This window comes from Lissotriton vulgaris, chromosome 12 (assembly GCF_964263255.1).
Source record: "Lissotriton vulgaris chromosome 12, aLisVul1.2, whole genome shotgun sequence".
Taxonomy (NCBI): Eukaryota; Metazoa; Chordata; class Amphibia; order Caudata; family Salamandridae; genus Lissotriton; species Lissotriton vulgaris.
The window spans coordinates 333,699,843-333,712,626 of NC_141700.1; the positions used below are offsets into that span (position 1 = coordinate 333,699,843).

General features: G+C 48.2%; 1 pseudogene; it reads right to left on the reverse strand.

The window, feature by feature from the left end:
- Positions 1-5,150: 5,150 nt before the first annotated feature.
- LOC147674036 (neurochondrin-like) overlaps positions 5,151-12,784 on the reverse strand; it is a 28,731-nt pseudogene continuing 21,097 nt past the window's right edge.

Here is a 12,784-nt window from a genome sequence, read left to right on the forward strand (position 1 = left end):
ATACTCCTCTATGGCCAATTCCCTCCAGCTTTCAGAGAATCTCTCTGGCCAGCCGCCGTCCCATGCCCTAGTGTTATTGTGGTGTCACCAAGAACCTAGGAATCTGGTTCGAAGCCAACCTGGGCTTCCATGAACAGATTAAGCGACTCTCAGGGACATGCTTTGGCACGCTCAAAGCCCTGAGGAGGTTCTTTCCCCTGCTTCCCCGTCCTGCCAGGGAGACTTTGGCCAGAGCACTTATTCTATTGTGCCTTGATTACGCTAATGCCCTGTACATAAGCATCCCTGAGTACCTCCTAGGGAAGCTGCAGGTTATCCAGAATGCAGCTGTCAGGCTCCTGTTTAACATCTCGAGGAGAATGAGCCTTCGTAAGCACCTCAACAACTTGCACTGGCTCCCCGTGGCTCAGCGAGTGCACTTTAAAACTCTGACCCTGACACACAAAGCTCTTCACGGTCCATGCCCATCCTATATGAGCTCTAGGTTTGCATTCTACCTTCCCAGCCATTCTCTCCGCTCTGCCTCTCAAAGACGGTTGGTAATTCCCAGGTTTCGACGAGCTCGACTTGGGGGACAATTTTTTCTGGTCAACGCCACCACCATGTGGAATGCTCTCCCTGATCTTCTGCGACATACTAAGGAACTAGCTACCTTTAAAAAACTCCTCAAAACTCATCTGTTCAAGCAATCTGTGTAAACTTTCTGTCTTTCCTGTCACTGACCTCCCTCCACGCCAGGATACTCCTGAGTAGCAGTGCGCGCTACAAATCCCTATATAACATAACATACTCTTCTCAAGATTAATTCTAAGATGTACGGTGGTCGTGACAAAGCTGGGCGATCTCTAGCGAACTACCTGAAGATTAAAAAGCAAAAGTCCAACATTGCAGCCATCAAAGATGCTTCAGGTACCTTACATTTCTCTGATTCTTCCATACTCGACTGCTTTTCTCAATACTACCAGTTATCCAAAGGCAAGGGTTTCGGAAACTACAGGGAATACTTGCGCTTTGCTTTATTACTGACTGCCTGTCTGGCTACTCCTGATACAGATTGTGGTGCAATAGGGGAGGGGGGACCCTCTTAACCCGTCCAAAAAAGGTGTTGGTTTACAACACTTTGAACAGATAAATGACCAAATCCCACGCACACACCCAATTGAATTCAAAACACTAAATAGTGTGAGGTAACAGATCACATATAACAGTCTTTAAGGAATGATATCCACTTCTTCTTGTTAGAGCATTAATTTCATTTTATTGCTCAAGTTGTACCACGCCAGCCGACACGTGTTTCGTCAGAGTACAAGTCACTCTGACTCTTCAGGGCTTACTCTTTGTGATGGCGTGTGTTGTAGTTCCGCTTAACCGGTGATAATTCCAACCCGGTAAGGGTATCTTTGACTTTATAATGGAGGTGTGAAAGTATCCTGCACCTTCTTAAAGAAAAAACAATGTTGATCGAGTTTGAACGCCAAATCTTATTTTTAAAACGGTAGTAGGCACATCTGTGTTCTAAAAATTCCACACTATCTTTCGTTTTTGCTGCCGCAAGTCCGGCGTCTCAGTCTGATGGCGATTTCAACATTTGCTTTTCTCAATACTATTCCTCTTTATATACTTCAGAGACTTCTCCTTCTTCTGGCCTTCTTGACTCCTTTTTTCATAAAATTCCTAAGTCTCCTGACAATGCCTCTGACCTTACTTCTTTGGATTCACCCATCTCTGCTGCGAAGCTTGTTGAATCATTATCCCTTTTGCCTATAGATAAAACTCCAGGACCGGATGGTTTCACTGTCCGTTTCTTTTTACACTCTAAAACTCTTTTGATCCCTCATTTACTATCTCTTGTGGATTCCTTTCTATACGCTGGCGAGTCACAGGGCTCCTTCACGCAGGCTATGCGTTGTCTTATTCCAAAAAAAAGACAAAGATCCCACCTTGTGTAAGAACTACAGACCAATCTCCCTTATTAATACCGATTGTAAAATCCATGCTAAGCTTTTGGCCCTTCGTATCAATAATGTTATTCCTGATTTAGTTAACATCTACCAATCCGGCGTTTTTAAAGGTCACTCATACATTTAGCCTCCAAATCCGAATCTCCTATTGCAGCAGTTACCCTAGATGCTGAAAAAGCTTTAGATAGGGTTAGTTGGGATTTCATTTTGGGCTCTTTGAGATGGCATGATTTTAGGCCCACTATAATTAATGTTATCAAACTCCTATATTCTGCTCTGTCCACTTCTGTTTGGGTCAATGGTTATCAGTCTGATTACTTCCCTCTCCTTCGTGGTACCAGACAGGGTTGCCCCCTTTCTCCCCTTCTTTTTGTTCTTGCCCTTGAACCTTTCCTTGAAACTATTCGACGTTCCAATCATTATACTGGCTTTCAATTTCAAAATGTTGACATTAAATTTACGGCCTATGCTGACGATATTCTTCTCTTTATTTCCATACCCATCTGTTTCTTTGCCAGAGTTTTTTTCCTTATTAAATTGTTATTCTGCTGTCTCAGGATATAAATTAAATGTTGATAAATCTGAAATTTTGCCCCTCAACAAATTCTGTCTTCCCTCCATGTTTTCTGATTCCGGCTTCGAATGGTCCTCTTCCCATATCAAATGCCTTGGTGTTCTCTATTGTAATAATCTTAAAGATCTTATTAAGATTAATCTCGCTGAAATTTGTAGGAAAATTTCCACCCTCATTGATAGTTGGTCCCCTCTTTTCCTTTCATGGTGGGGTAGATTGGCTACAATCAAAATGATGCTTCTTCCTATTATCAATTTTTACCTCTCTATGCTTCCCATATCTCTTTCTAACACTTTCTTTCGTACCCTCAACTCCATACTTATTAAGTTTTTGTGGAATAATCGTAAATCTTGACTGTCAATTGCTAGACTCCAACTCCCTAAGGATTCCGGGGTAGTTAACTTTCCTAATCTTAAAAGATATCATTCCGCCTTTACTTTGAAGCAACTCTGGACTTTCCTTTCTGATTCCTCTTCACCCTCTCATACTGCATGGAGTTCTTTAGAACAGGCCCAGTTCTCTCCCTTTTCCCTTCTTTCTGCTATTTTGATTTCTCTACCTCCTAAACGTTTTTCTTTCCCCACTTTTGCTCATTCTAAAACATTGGCTCTTTCTTCTCTCCGTGCTCATCCCTCTTTTAATTCCAGTTCCACTACTATTCCTCTTTGGTATAATAAACATTTCAAGATTAATAATCGCGCCTTGTTTTGGAAGGAGTGGATTGATAATGTTATCCTAACCCCCCAACACTTGATGAAAGATGATGCTTTTCTGCTCTTCAATCTCTTTATCACATTTCCTCACATTATGCATCTCATTATGCTTCACTCATTGATGCCTTCACTCGTCATTATACTCCCATTCACTCCACTCCCTCTACTCTCCTACCAGTTATCTCAGCCCAATCAATATTGCTTTTTCCACTCAATTTAAGGCAGCCACTATATACAAACTTCTTTCTCACCCCCAGGTTACTAGAGTTAAATCTCCCTCAGAATTACAATGGGAAAAAGATTTAAGCCTTGATCTTCCTATCAATACCTGGGAACTCCTTTGGTCCAGGATTCACACTACCTCCCTCCTGCCAGTACAACGCAAACCTTATACTAATTTTATAATAGACTTTTTTTCACCCCCTGCGACCTTCACTGTTTTCATTTGATAGATTCCCCTAAAGGTTGGTCTTGTCATCACGATAAGGCAGATTTACTTCACATGTTTTCCCATTGTCCTATGACAAACATTTTTTGGACCACTGTTTGGAATAAACTTAACAATATCCTTCAATTAGATGTTCCCTTTCACTTTCACCATGTGTTCCTGGGTAGTCTCTCTCCAGTTTTTGCTAATCATAAAGAGGTAGCCCCCTTTATTACTCTCTTTTTAGCTATTACTTTTCAGGGCATTACAGTTAACTGGAAGGACACCTCAAACATATCTTATCAAGCTTGGTGGAACTTATTGTGTCATCATCATAGAATGGACAGAGCTTATGCCAACTCCACCTCCTTGTTAATCAAAAGAGACTTATTATGGTTACCCCTAACTACTTTTTTGTCAAGAAAGCTAACTTGACTCACTGTTGATTTTATTACTTAATTGTTACATATCTTTTTTGCTGTGATTTTATTATTGAAGTTCCTCTTCTCTTTTGATCTTCTTTTTTCTTTCTTCTCCCCCTTCTTTTTCTTCTCTTCCCCTTTCCTTTCTTCTTTTCTTATGTTCAAAATTCTCTCTCCAAAAATGCTCCTGTTACTAAGTACAGTTTTTCCTTTTTATTTCACGGGTTATTGAACTTTTGTTCTGCATTCCAAGTTGTCATTTTTTTAATTGCTTATACTTTGTACTGATGTTTTACATTGTTTGTATCCTATCAATAAAGCATTATAAACGTTAAAAAAATAAATGCCTTTTAGCTCGTTACCTCAGTTTCAGGGACTTTAACAACTGGTATAACCCTTGGCAATGGCTATGATACTATTGAATTTGGCTTTCAGAAAATTGCACAAGATAGTTGTAGTCTGATGTATATTGAGTAGAGAATATCATTATACCTGAAGATATTTAGAAGGCCTGTGTTTCCATGAATTACATTGAAAAGAGGCTGATGGATTTTTGAAGAGTTTGTAGGTGGGAGATTCCGGTATGCCCCAGGAGGAGGGTGGTTTGCAGGAAAGGCATTTGCAAGGGTGTGCCTTTGTAGAAGAGGCTGTAAGGAATGGGGATTTGGGAGCATCTGCAAGGGAAGGCTGCCATCTTTATGGCCATCTGTCCATACGGCATACAAAAGAGGTCTGCTTGCTAGAGGCCGGCAGGTTGGGTGCTGCAGGCCCCATTGTCGAAGGCTTTGGGTGGTGGAGGGGGTTCCCGAAGGCTGCAGGGCAGGCTTTAAAGAAGGATCTGGGGGGACCCAAAGAAGTCCTGTTGAGTATGTAGGGGACCACATAAAAGCTGGTTGGAGAGTCTGTTTAGACTGCAATCAATATTTCCCCTTTTCTCAGATCTCGACTTCGCTCGCTCCCAACGTTCTGCCTCTCGAGATTTAGCATCGGGGACACACTATCTCTAGTGCAGCCAGGCGCTTTAGAAATGGCTTTATTATTATTAATATTTGCTTACTTTACAATTGTCTTTGTAGAATTCTCAAACAGATACTTTTTCAGGGCCGCCATGTCATAAAGATTAACTTTCGCCACCCAATCATTTGAGAGAAGAATTGTCTTAAAAGATGGACTGGTTTTTGCCAGCTAAATTAGGATATTGGGATAGACTTGTATGCTGTGACCACATCCAGATCAACAGAGGACAGAGACACATGTACCAGCAGTCCCAAAACCTCTTCTGGCCAGCCTGTTTCAAAAGGCTGCATCCTTAAGAACCACAACTCAGAAATTACCACCCAGGCTTTGTAGTAGTAGTAAGTCAGCTGAATTGCTGGTAGCTCCTTCAAGGGATCTTGTCCAGATGAGTGGGCTTGTGACAAGAAAAGTACAGTTGCATTAAAAAAAAGTTCTTTACAGACATTTCTTGCATAGCTCGGAAGTAAGCAAGACTCCTTGTCATCATAAGGCCTAGTGTGGCCTCTTTGGCTGCTTTGGTAAAGTGCTCCTTCTTCCTCAGAAGAGTCTGGAAGGATGCAATCAAGGTGTTCATCAAGAAGGAAAAACAAGCTTTACACCTGATCAAATCTGGTGTGGTGACGGCAAGATTGAGATAAATGCCACAGTTGGTTTGCTGGCTGTATTCCTGGGATGGAGGCAAATGTGCAGTGGAGAACATCTCCCATTGCAGCCGGAAGTACTCACAAAGCAGAGCTGGCAGTCCCTGGGAGATCAGAATGCTGCGTGGGGCATCTTCTGCCGTGAGGTGGTACAGGCCCGGCAACAGGAACCTAAGGGCATCACCAGGCCACAGCGCACACCATGAGCTGCTGCACAATGCTAGCTCTGCCATCTGCTGGGTAAGGTCCCTGCAAGCTCTCTCTCAATGGAAAAGGGTATTAACATAGTCAATGAGGAAAGGCAGTAATTCGTAGACTTCCTGCTTCAGAGAAGACGTCTCTTCGGCCAGCCACACACTCGGTATACAAACAGAGGCAAAAATAAATGGATCCTTCATCTTCTACTGATCAACCAGTGTCAAGTAGTGTATAAAAGCCCCACATGTTTCTTCCATGACAGTCACCATCTGCAGCTTCTGCCCTTCAGTCAACAGTGACGCATCTTCTTTTGTACATACTTGCATGCCCATTTCAATGATGGCATAACAGGGTGTGACTAGCTCCTTGTTGGTTCCAAAATTCTTGGCTCTGGATCCTCAGTCAACATGCACTTTGGCTGAGCAGCAGGAAGAAAGGATGAAGAGTAGAAAATACAGTAACTCTGCAGGGCCTAACACACTGGTAAGTATCATCTATCATGGACCTGAAGGAGGGATCATTGATATCACGTTGGGCTACAAGAACCTCATTGAACATGCTGATTTTGTTGAGAACAGCAGGTTGTGCACTGTCCCACAAATTCGCCAATCCACCACCGGAGGAAGATCCTTCTCCTACCTGGCGGCCAAGACATGGAACTCCCTCCCCACCCACCTACGGCTGACAAACCCAATCCAATCCAATCAGAAATGTGTATAGCACGCTACTCACCCAGAGGGTCTCAAGGCGCTTAGGGGAGAGGAGTTCGCTACTGATTGAATAACCAGGTCTTGAGTTGCTTCTTGAAGGAGAGGTGGTTCTGGGTATGATGGAGGTGGGTGGGGAGGGAATTCCAGGTCATGGCCGCCAGGTAGGAGAAGGATTTTACCCCCATGGTGGCTCTTCGAATGTGTGGAATCGCGGCTAGGGCTTGGTTAGAAGATCGCAGTTGGCGGGTGGGGGTGTAGAAGGTCAGGCGGTTGTTAAGGTATCAGGGTCCTAGGTCGTGGAGGGCCTTGTGTGCGTGAGTGAGGAGACGGAACGTGATTCTCTTGCTGACGGGGAGCCAGTGAAGGTCTCTCAGGTGTCCGGTTATGTGGTTGTGTCGAGGTATGTCCAGGATGAGTTGTGCGGAGGCGTTCTGAATGAGTTGAAGTCTTTTCTGCACTTTGGCTGTGGTTCCGGTGTAGAGGGTGTTTCCGTAGCCCAGTCGGCTGGTGACAAGTGCTTGGCAGACCGTCTTCCTTGTTTCGATTGGGATCCATCTGAAGATCTTCAGGAGCATGCGTAGGATGTTAAAACAAGATGATGAAACGACGTTGACTTGTTTGGTCATCGAGAGGGAGGAGTCTAGGATGAAGCCCAAGTTGCGTGCATGGTCCGTTGGTTTGGGTGCGCTGCCTAGGGCCGGGGGCCACCAGGAGTCATCCCTGGCAGAGCGGGGTGATCCCAGGATGAGGACTTCCGTCTTGTCTGAGTTCAGTTTTAGGCGGCTGTTCTTCATCCACTCGGCTACTTCTTTCATCCCTTCGTGTAGGTTGGTTCTGGCGGTGGTTGGGTCTTTGGTGAGGGAGAGGATCAGCTGGGTGTCGTCGGCGTAGAAGATGATGTTGAGGTTGTGTTGGTGTGCGATGGATGGGAGGGGGCTCATGTAGTCATTGAAGAGGGTGGGGCTGAGCGATGATCCTTGTGGTACGCCGCAGATTACTTCGGTGGCCTCTGATCTGAACAGGGGGAGGCAGACTCTCTGGGTTCTTCCGGCAAGGAACGAGATGATCCACTCCAATGTTTTATCTTGTATACCGACATTGTTGAGGCGTTGTACTAGGGTGCGGTGGCAGACCGCGTCGAACACTGCGGAGAGGTCCAGGAGGATGAAGGCCGCTGTTTCCCCATTGTCGAGCAGGGTCCGGATGTCATCTGTGGCTGCGATGAGGGCCGTTTCGGTGCTGTGGTTGGCTCGGAAGCCGGACTGTGAGGGGTCGAGAGAACCATTAGACTCGAGGAAGGCGGCGAGCTGACTGTTGACAGTCTTCTCTATGACTTTGGCGGGGAATGGGAGGAGCGAGATAAGGCGATAGTTCTTAGGTTCGGTGGGGTCTGCTGAAGGTTTATTCAGGAGGGCGCTGAGCTCGGCATGCTTCCAGCTTTCCGGGAAGGTAGCGGTGTTGAAGGAGCAGTTGATGATGTCCCGGAGTTGGGGTGCGATGACGGAGTCGGCCTTGTTGAAGATGTGGTGGGGGCATGGGTCGGTTGGCGATCCGGAGTGGATGGTGTTCATCGTGCGGATGGTGTCTTCGGTGCTGATCGGGGTCCAGGCGCGGAGGGTGGTGGTGGGGAGCTTTGGTTCTGTGGTTGGGGGAGTGGTCTGATCGCCGAAGCTGTTGTGTATGTCTGCGATCTTGCTGTGGAACAACGAGGCGAGGGAGTCGCAGAGGTCTTGTGAGGGAGTGATGTTATTGTTGTCAGCGCTGGGGTTGGTGAGCTCGTTGACGATGCTGAAGAGTTCCTTGCTGTTGTGGGCATTGTTGTCTAGTCGGCCCTTGAATGCTGATTTCTTGGTGGTGCGGATCAGTTGGTGGTGTTTGCGTGTGGCATGCTTGAGAGCGGTCATGTTGTCTGTGGTTGGGTTTCTTCGCCAGGCTTTCTCGAGGGTTCGTCAGTTCTTGTTGGAGTTCTTGAGGTTGTCGTTGAACCAGGAGGCTTTTTTGCTTCCTGGCTTGTTGGGGCGGTTTTTCAGGGGTGCTAGGTCGTCAGCGCAGTTGGTGATCCACTGTGCGAGGTTGTTGGCTGCTTGATTGGGGTTCGTTGATCTGGCAGGAGGGTTCTGGTTCAGTGATGTGGTGAGCTGGTCGGTGGTAATTTTGTTCCAGCATCTGCGGGGGACCTGTTGTGGGTGGTGGTGGGTCGTGGTCTTTCTGAAGCTGAAGTGGACGCAGCTGTGGTCTGTCCAGTGGAGTCCCGTGGAGTGGTTGAAGGAGATGTGCTTGCTAGAGGAGAACACTGGGTCGAGCGTGTGTCCGGCCTAGTGGGTGGGGGTGTTCACCAGTTGTTTGAGTCCGAGATTGGTGAGGTTGTCCAGCAGGGTGGTGGTGTTGTTGTCGTTGTTATTCTCCAGGTGGAAGTTGAGGTACCCTAGGAGAATATAATCATCGGAGGGGAGGACGTGTGGGCTGACAAAGTCAGCGATGTCTTTGCTGAATTGTGTGCGGGGTCCAGGGGGTCTGTAAATGAGGGTGCTTCTGAGTGTGGTCTTGGGGTTGGTGTGTATCTGGAAGTGAAGGTGTTCGGCGGCTGTGAGGGTGTCGTCGGGGCTGGTCGTGATGCGGATGGTGTTCTTGTGGACGATGGCGATGCCTCCTCCTGTTTGGTTGATGCGGTCTCTTCGGATGATCTTGTATCCGTTCGGGATGGCTATGGGGAAGTCGGCCACTGATGAGGCGTTCATCCAGGTTTCCGTGAGGAAGGCGACGTCCGGAGTTGTGGTGTCGAGTAGGTTCCATAGTTCAATGGCGTGTCTGTGGACCGAGCGGGTGTTGAGCAGTATTCACTTCAGGTGGTTGTTGTTGGAGCTCTGCTTGGCGAGTGTGGATGCGGTGTAGGTCCTGATGCAGCAGAACTTGCAGGCTTGGCAGGTGAAGGGTCCGTGGGTGCGTCCTGGGGCGGCTCGGTTGCAGTCGGGGAGTCTGCCGGTGTTGAGGGCAGTGAGGGTGGCGGCGTCGTACGTTTGGCGGGTGGGATGGTTTCTGCGGGGGCCAGGGGGTCTGGCACTGGGCGTGGTCCAGGTGCGGACAGCCGCAGACGGCCTTACCTTTGGCGTGCCTTCAGCACGCATAGTGCACGCCCACTGCGCGTGAACGCTGCACATACGTGACTCTGCCATAGGTGGAGAGTAGAGGGGGCGGAGCGAGGGAGGAGCAGCTGGGAGGCGGGAGTGGGGTGGAGAGTGGGGAGGGGATCGGTCCGGAGATGCTGGAGGGAACTGGGGTGGAGCCGTGGGGGAGCAGCGGCAGGGAGCGGGGAGCTGGGTGGAGAGACGGTCACAACAAAATAATGGCAGACGAGATCAGAGACAAACCCAAGGAGGTCACTGGCTCGAAAACCGGGGGCACAACCAAGGAGGTCACTGGCACAAAAACAATGAAATTCAATTATTGCTGGCACAGACGAGATCGGGGGCACAACGGAGGAGGTCACTGGCACAAAAACAATGAAATGCAGGAGATGCAAAGCAGATAAGATACCAGGCACTACAAGGCACACCAAGGAGGGCCGCGCGGCGGGTGGAGCGACCAGTTCTGACCAGGTCAGGTCGGTCACAGCTCCTCGCGGGTCTTGCCTTATGTTGTTAGTGGGAGGGAGGAGCAGCTGGGAGGCGGGAGCGGGGTGGCGAGTGGGGAGGGGATTGGTCTAGATGCTGGAGGGAATGGGGGTGAGGCCGCGGGGGAGCAGCGGCAGGGAGCGGGGAGTGGGGTGGAGAGACGGGCACAACAAAATAATGGCAGACGAGATCGGGGACAAACCCAAGGAGGTCACTGGCTCGAAAACCGGGGGCACAACCAAGGAGGTCACTGGCACAAAAACAATGAAATTCAATTATTGCTGGCACAGACGAGATCTGGGGCACAACGGAGGAGGTCACTGGCACAAAAACAATGAAATGCAGGAGATGCAAAGCAGATAAGATACCAGGCACTACAAGGCACACCAAGGAGGGCCGCGCGGCGGGTGGAGCGACCAGTTCTGACCAGGTCAGGTCGGTCACAGCTCCTCGCGGGTCTTGCCTTATGTTGTTAGTGGGAAGGAGGAGCAGCTGGGAGGTGGGAGCGGGGTGGCGAGTGGGGAGGGGATTGGTCTAGATGCTGGAGGGAACGGGGGTGAGGCCACGGGGGAGCAGCGGCTGGGAGCGGGGAGCGGGGTGGAGAGACGGGCACAACAAAATAATGGCAGACAAGATCGGGGGCACAACCAAGGAAGTCACTGGCACGAAAACCGGGGGTACAACCAAGGAGGTCACTGGCACAAAAACAATAACATTCAAATATTGCTGGCACAGACGAGATCGGGGGCACAACGGAGGAGGTCCCTGGCACAAAAACAATGAAATGCAGGAGATGCAAAGCAGATACGATACCAGGCACTACAAGGCACACCAAGGAGGGCCGCGCGGCGGGTGGAGCGCCCGGTACTGACCAGGTCAGGTCGGTCACAGCTCCTCGCCTCGCGGGTCTTGCCTTATGTTGTTAGTGGGAGGGAGGAGCAGCTGGGAGGCGGGAGCGGGGTGGCGAGTGGGGAGGGGATCGGTCCGGAGATGCTGGAGGGAACCGGGATGGGGTCGCGGGGGAGCAGCGGCAGGGAGCGGGGAGCAGGGTGGAAAGACGGGCACCAGAAAATAATGGCAGACGAGATCGGGGGCACAACCAAGGAGGTCACTGGCATGAAAACCGGAGGCACAACCAAGGAGGTCACTGGCACAAAAACAATGAAATTCAATTATTGCTGGCACAGACGAGATCGGGGGCACAACGGAGGAGGTCACTGGCACAAAAACCATGAAATTCAGGAGATGCAAAGCAGATACGATACCAGGCACTACAAGGCACACCATGGAGGGCCTGGCGGCGGGTGGGGCGACCGGTTCTGACCATCTCTCCTTCAGGAAACAACTCAAGACCTGGCTGTTCGAGCAGTAGCGACTCCCCCCCCCCCAGCACCTTGAGACCCTAGCGGGTGAGTAGCGCGCTTTACAAATTTGCTTGATTGATTGATTGATAGCTCTGGGTGAGTAGCAAGGCATTCCCAGAGCCCGGAATATGTGAACAGGACAGCCTTCAGGAGTGTGTTTGGAAGCAAGAAGCCGGTCTGGGAATGTGAAATCAACAATTTCAAAGATCTTCCTTCCGAATTTGAGCTTCCAGCTCTCTGGCATGCACTGCCTTGGTTACCAGTAGAAGAGCTGCAAACTGCCCGTTGTCAACTTTGGCACTACGCAACACCTCAAGGCAATGTTTCAAGACAGGGTTGCTGGTGTGCTCAGCTGTACCAGGGCCCGTTTCGGATGGCATTGGAGCTTGGAGCCACCTTCCAAGGATCTTACAGAAATTCTGGGTGCCTCGGGCCAGCTAAACACCACACAAGTGTGACAGGCAATTAACAAGTATATCTTAATATTATAGCCAAATTATCAAGGACACAAACATCAAAGGTAAGTGCATATAGGTAAGTATAGATTAAGCAATTCTTATTTCCACATCTACGTACCTTGGAGATTTATATACTACCAATGTACATATATGTGAGTCAGGAAGAGAAATGTTATACATCCTCAATATTTTTGACTACAATAGTATGGTATAATGATACTATGTACTCAATATTCTGGACCCACACCCACAGAAGGAATGTTTGTGTTAAATTGCTTGACCTTCTAGAGAGTGGGGAAAATAGTTTGTTAATAGATTATGTGTCCACCTTTTGCAACATTTTATACACTTGTATTACTAAAGAGCAGAAAGTGACCAGTGACCTGGCATTTGGGTTGATCACCACTGAAAAAAGTAGTACTGAAAAGTGTTTAGTAATCTTCAAATTTTAGTCTTTATGGGTTCATAATTTGGAAGGTGGGGATTACTTATGACATCAACATATTTTGTTGCCCATGTTACTGATTCAATACACAGAATTGGCCACTTCTCTATGAGATGGAATAAACCTAGTCTGAGAAAACCTTTAGGACATAGCAATACCAAATAATATCAAAAACAGGTTGATACAGGAGTTTGGTTAGTTATACTTACATTGTAAAGGTTAGGAGGAGCAAATATCAGAGAG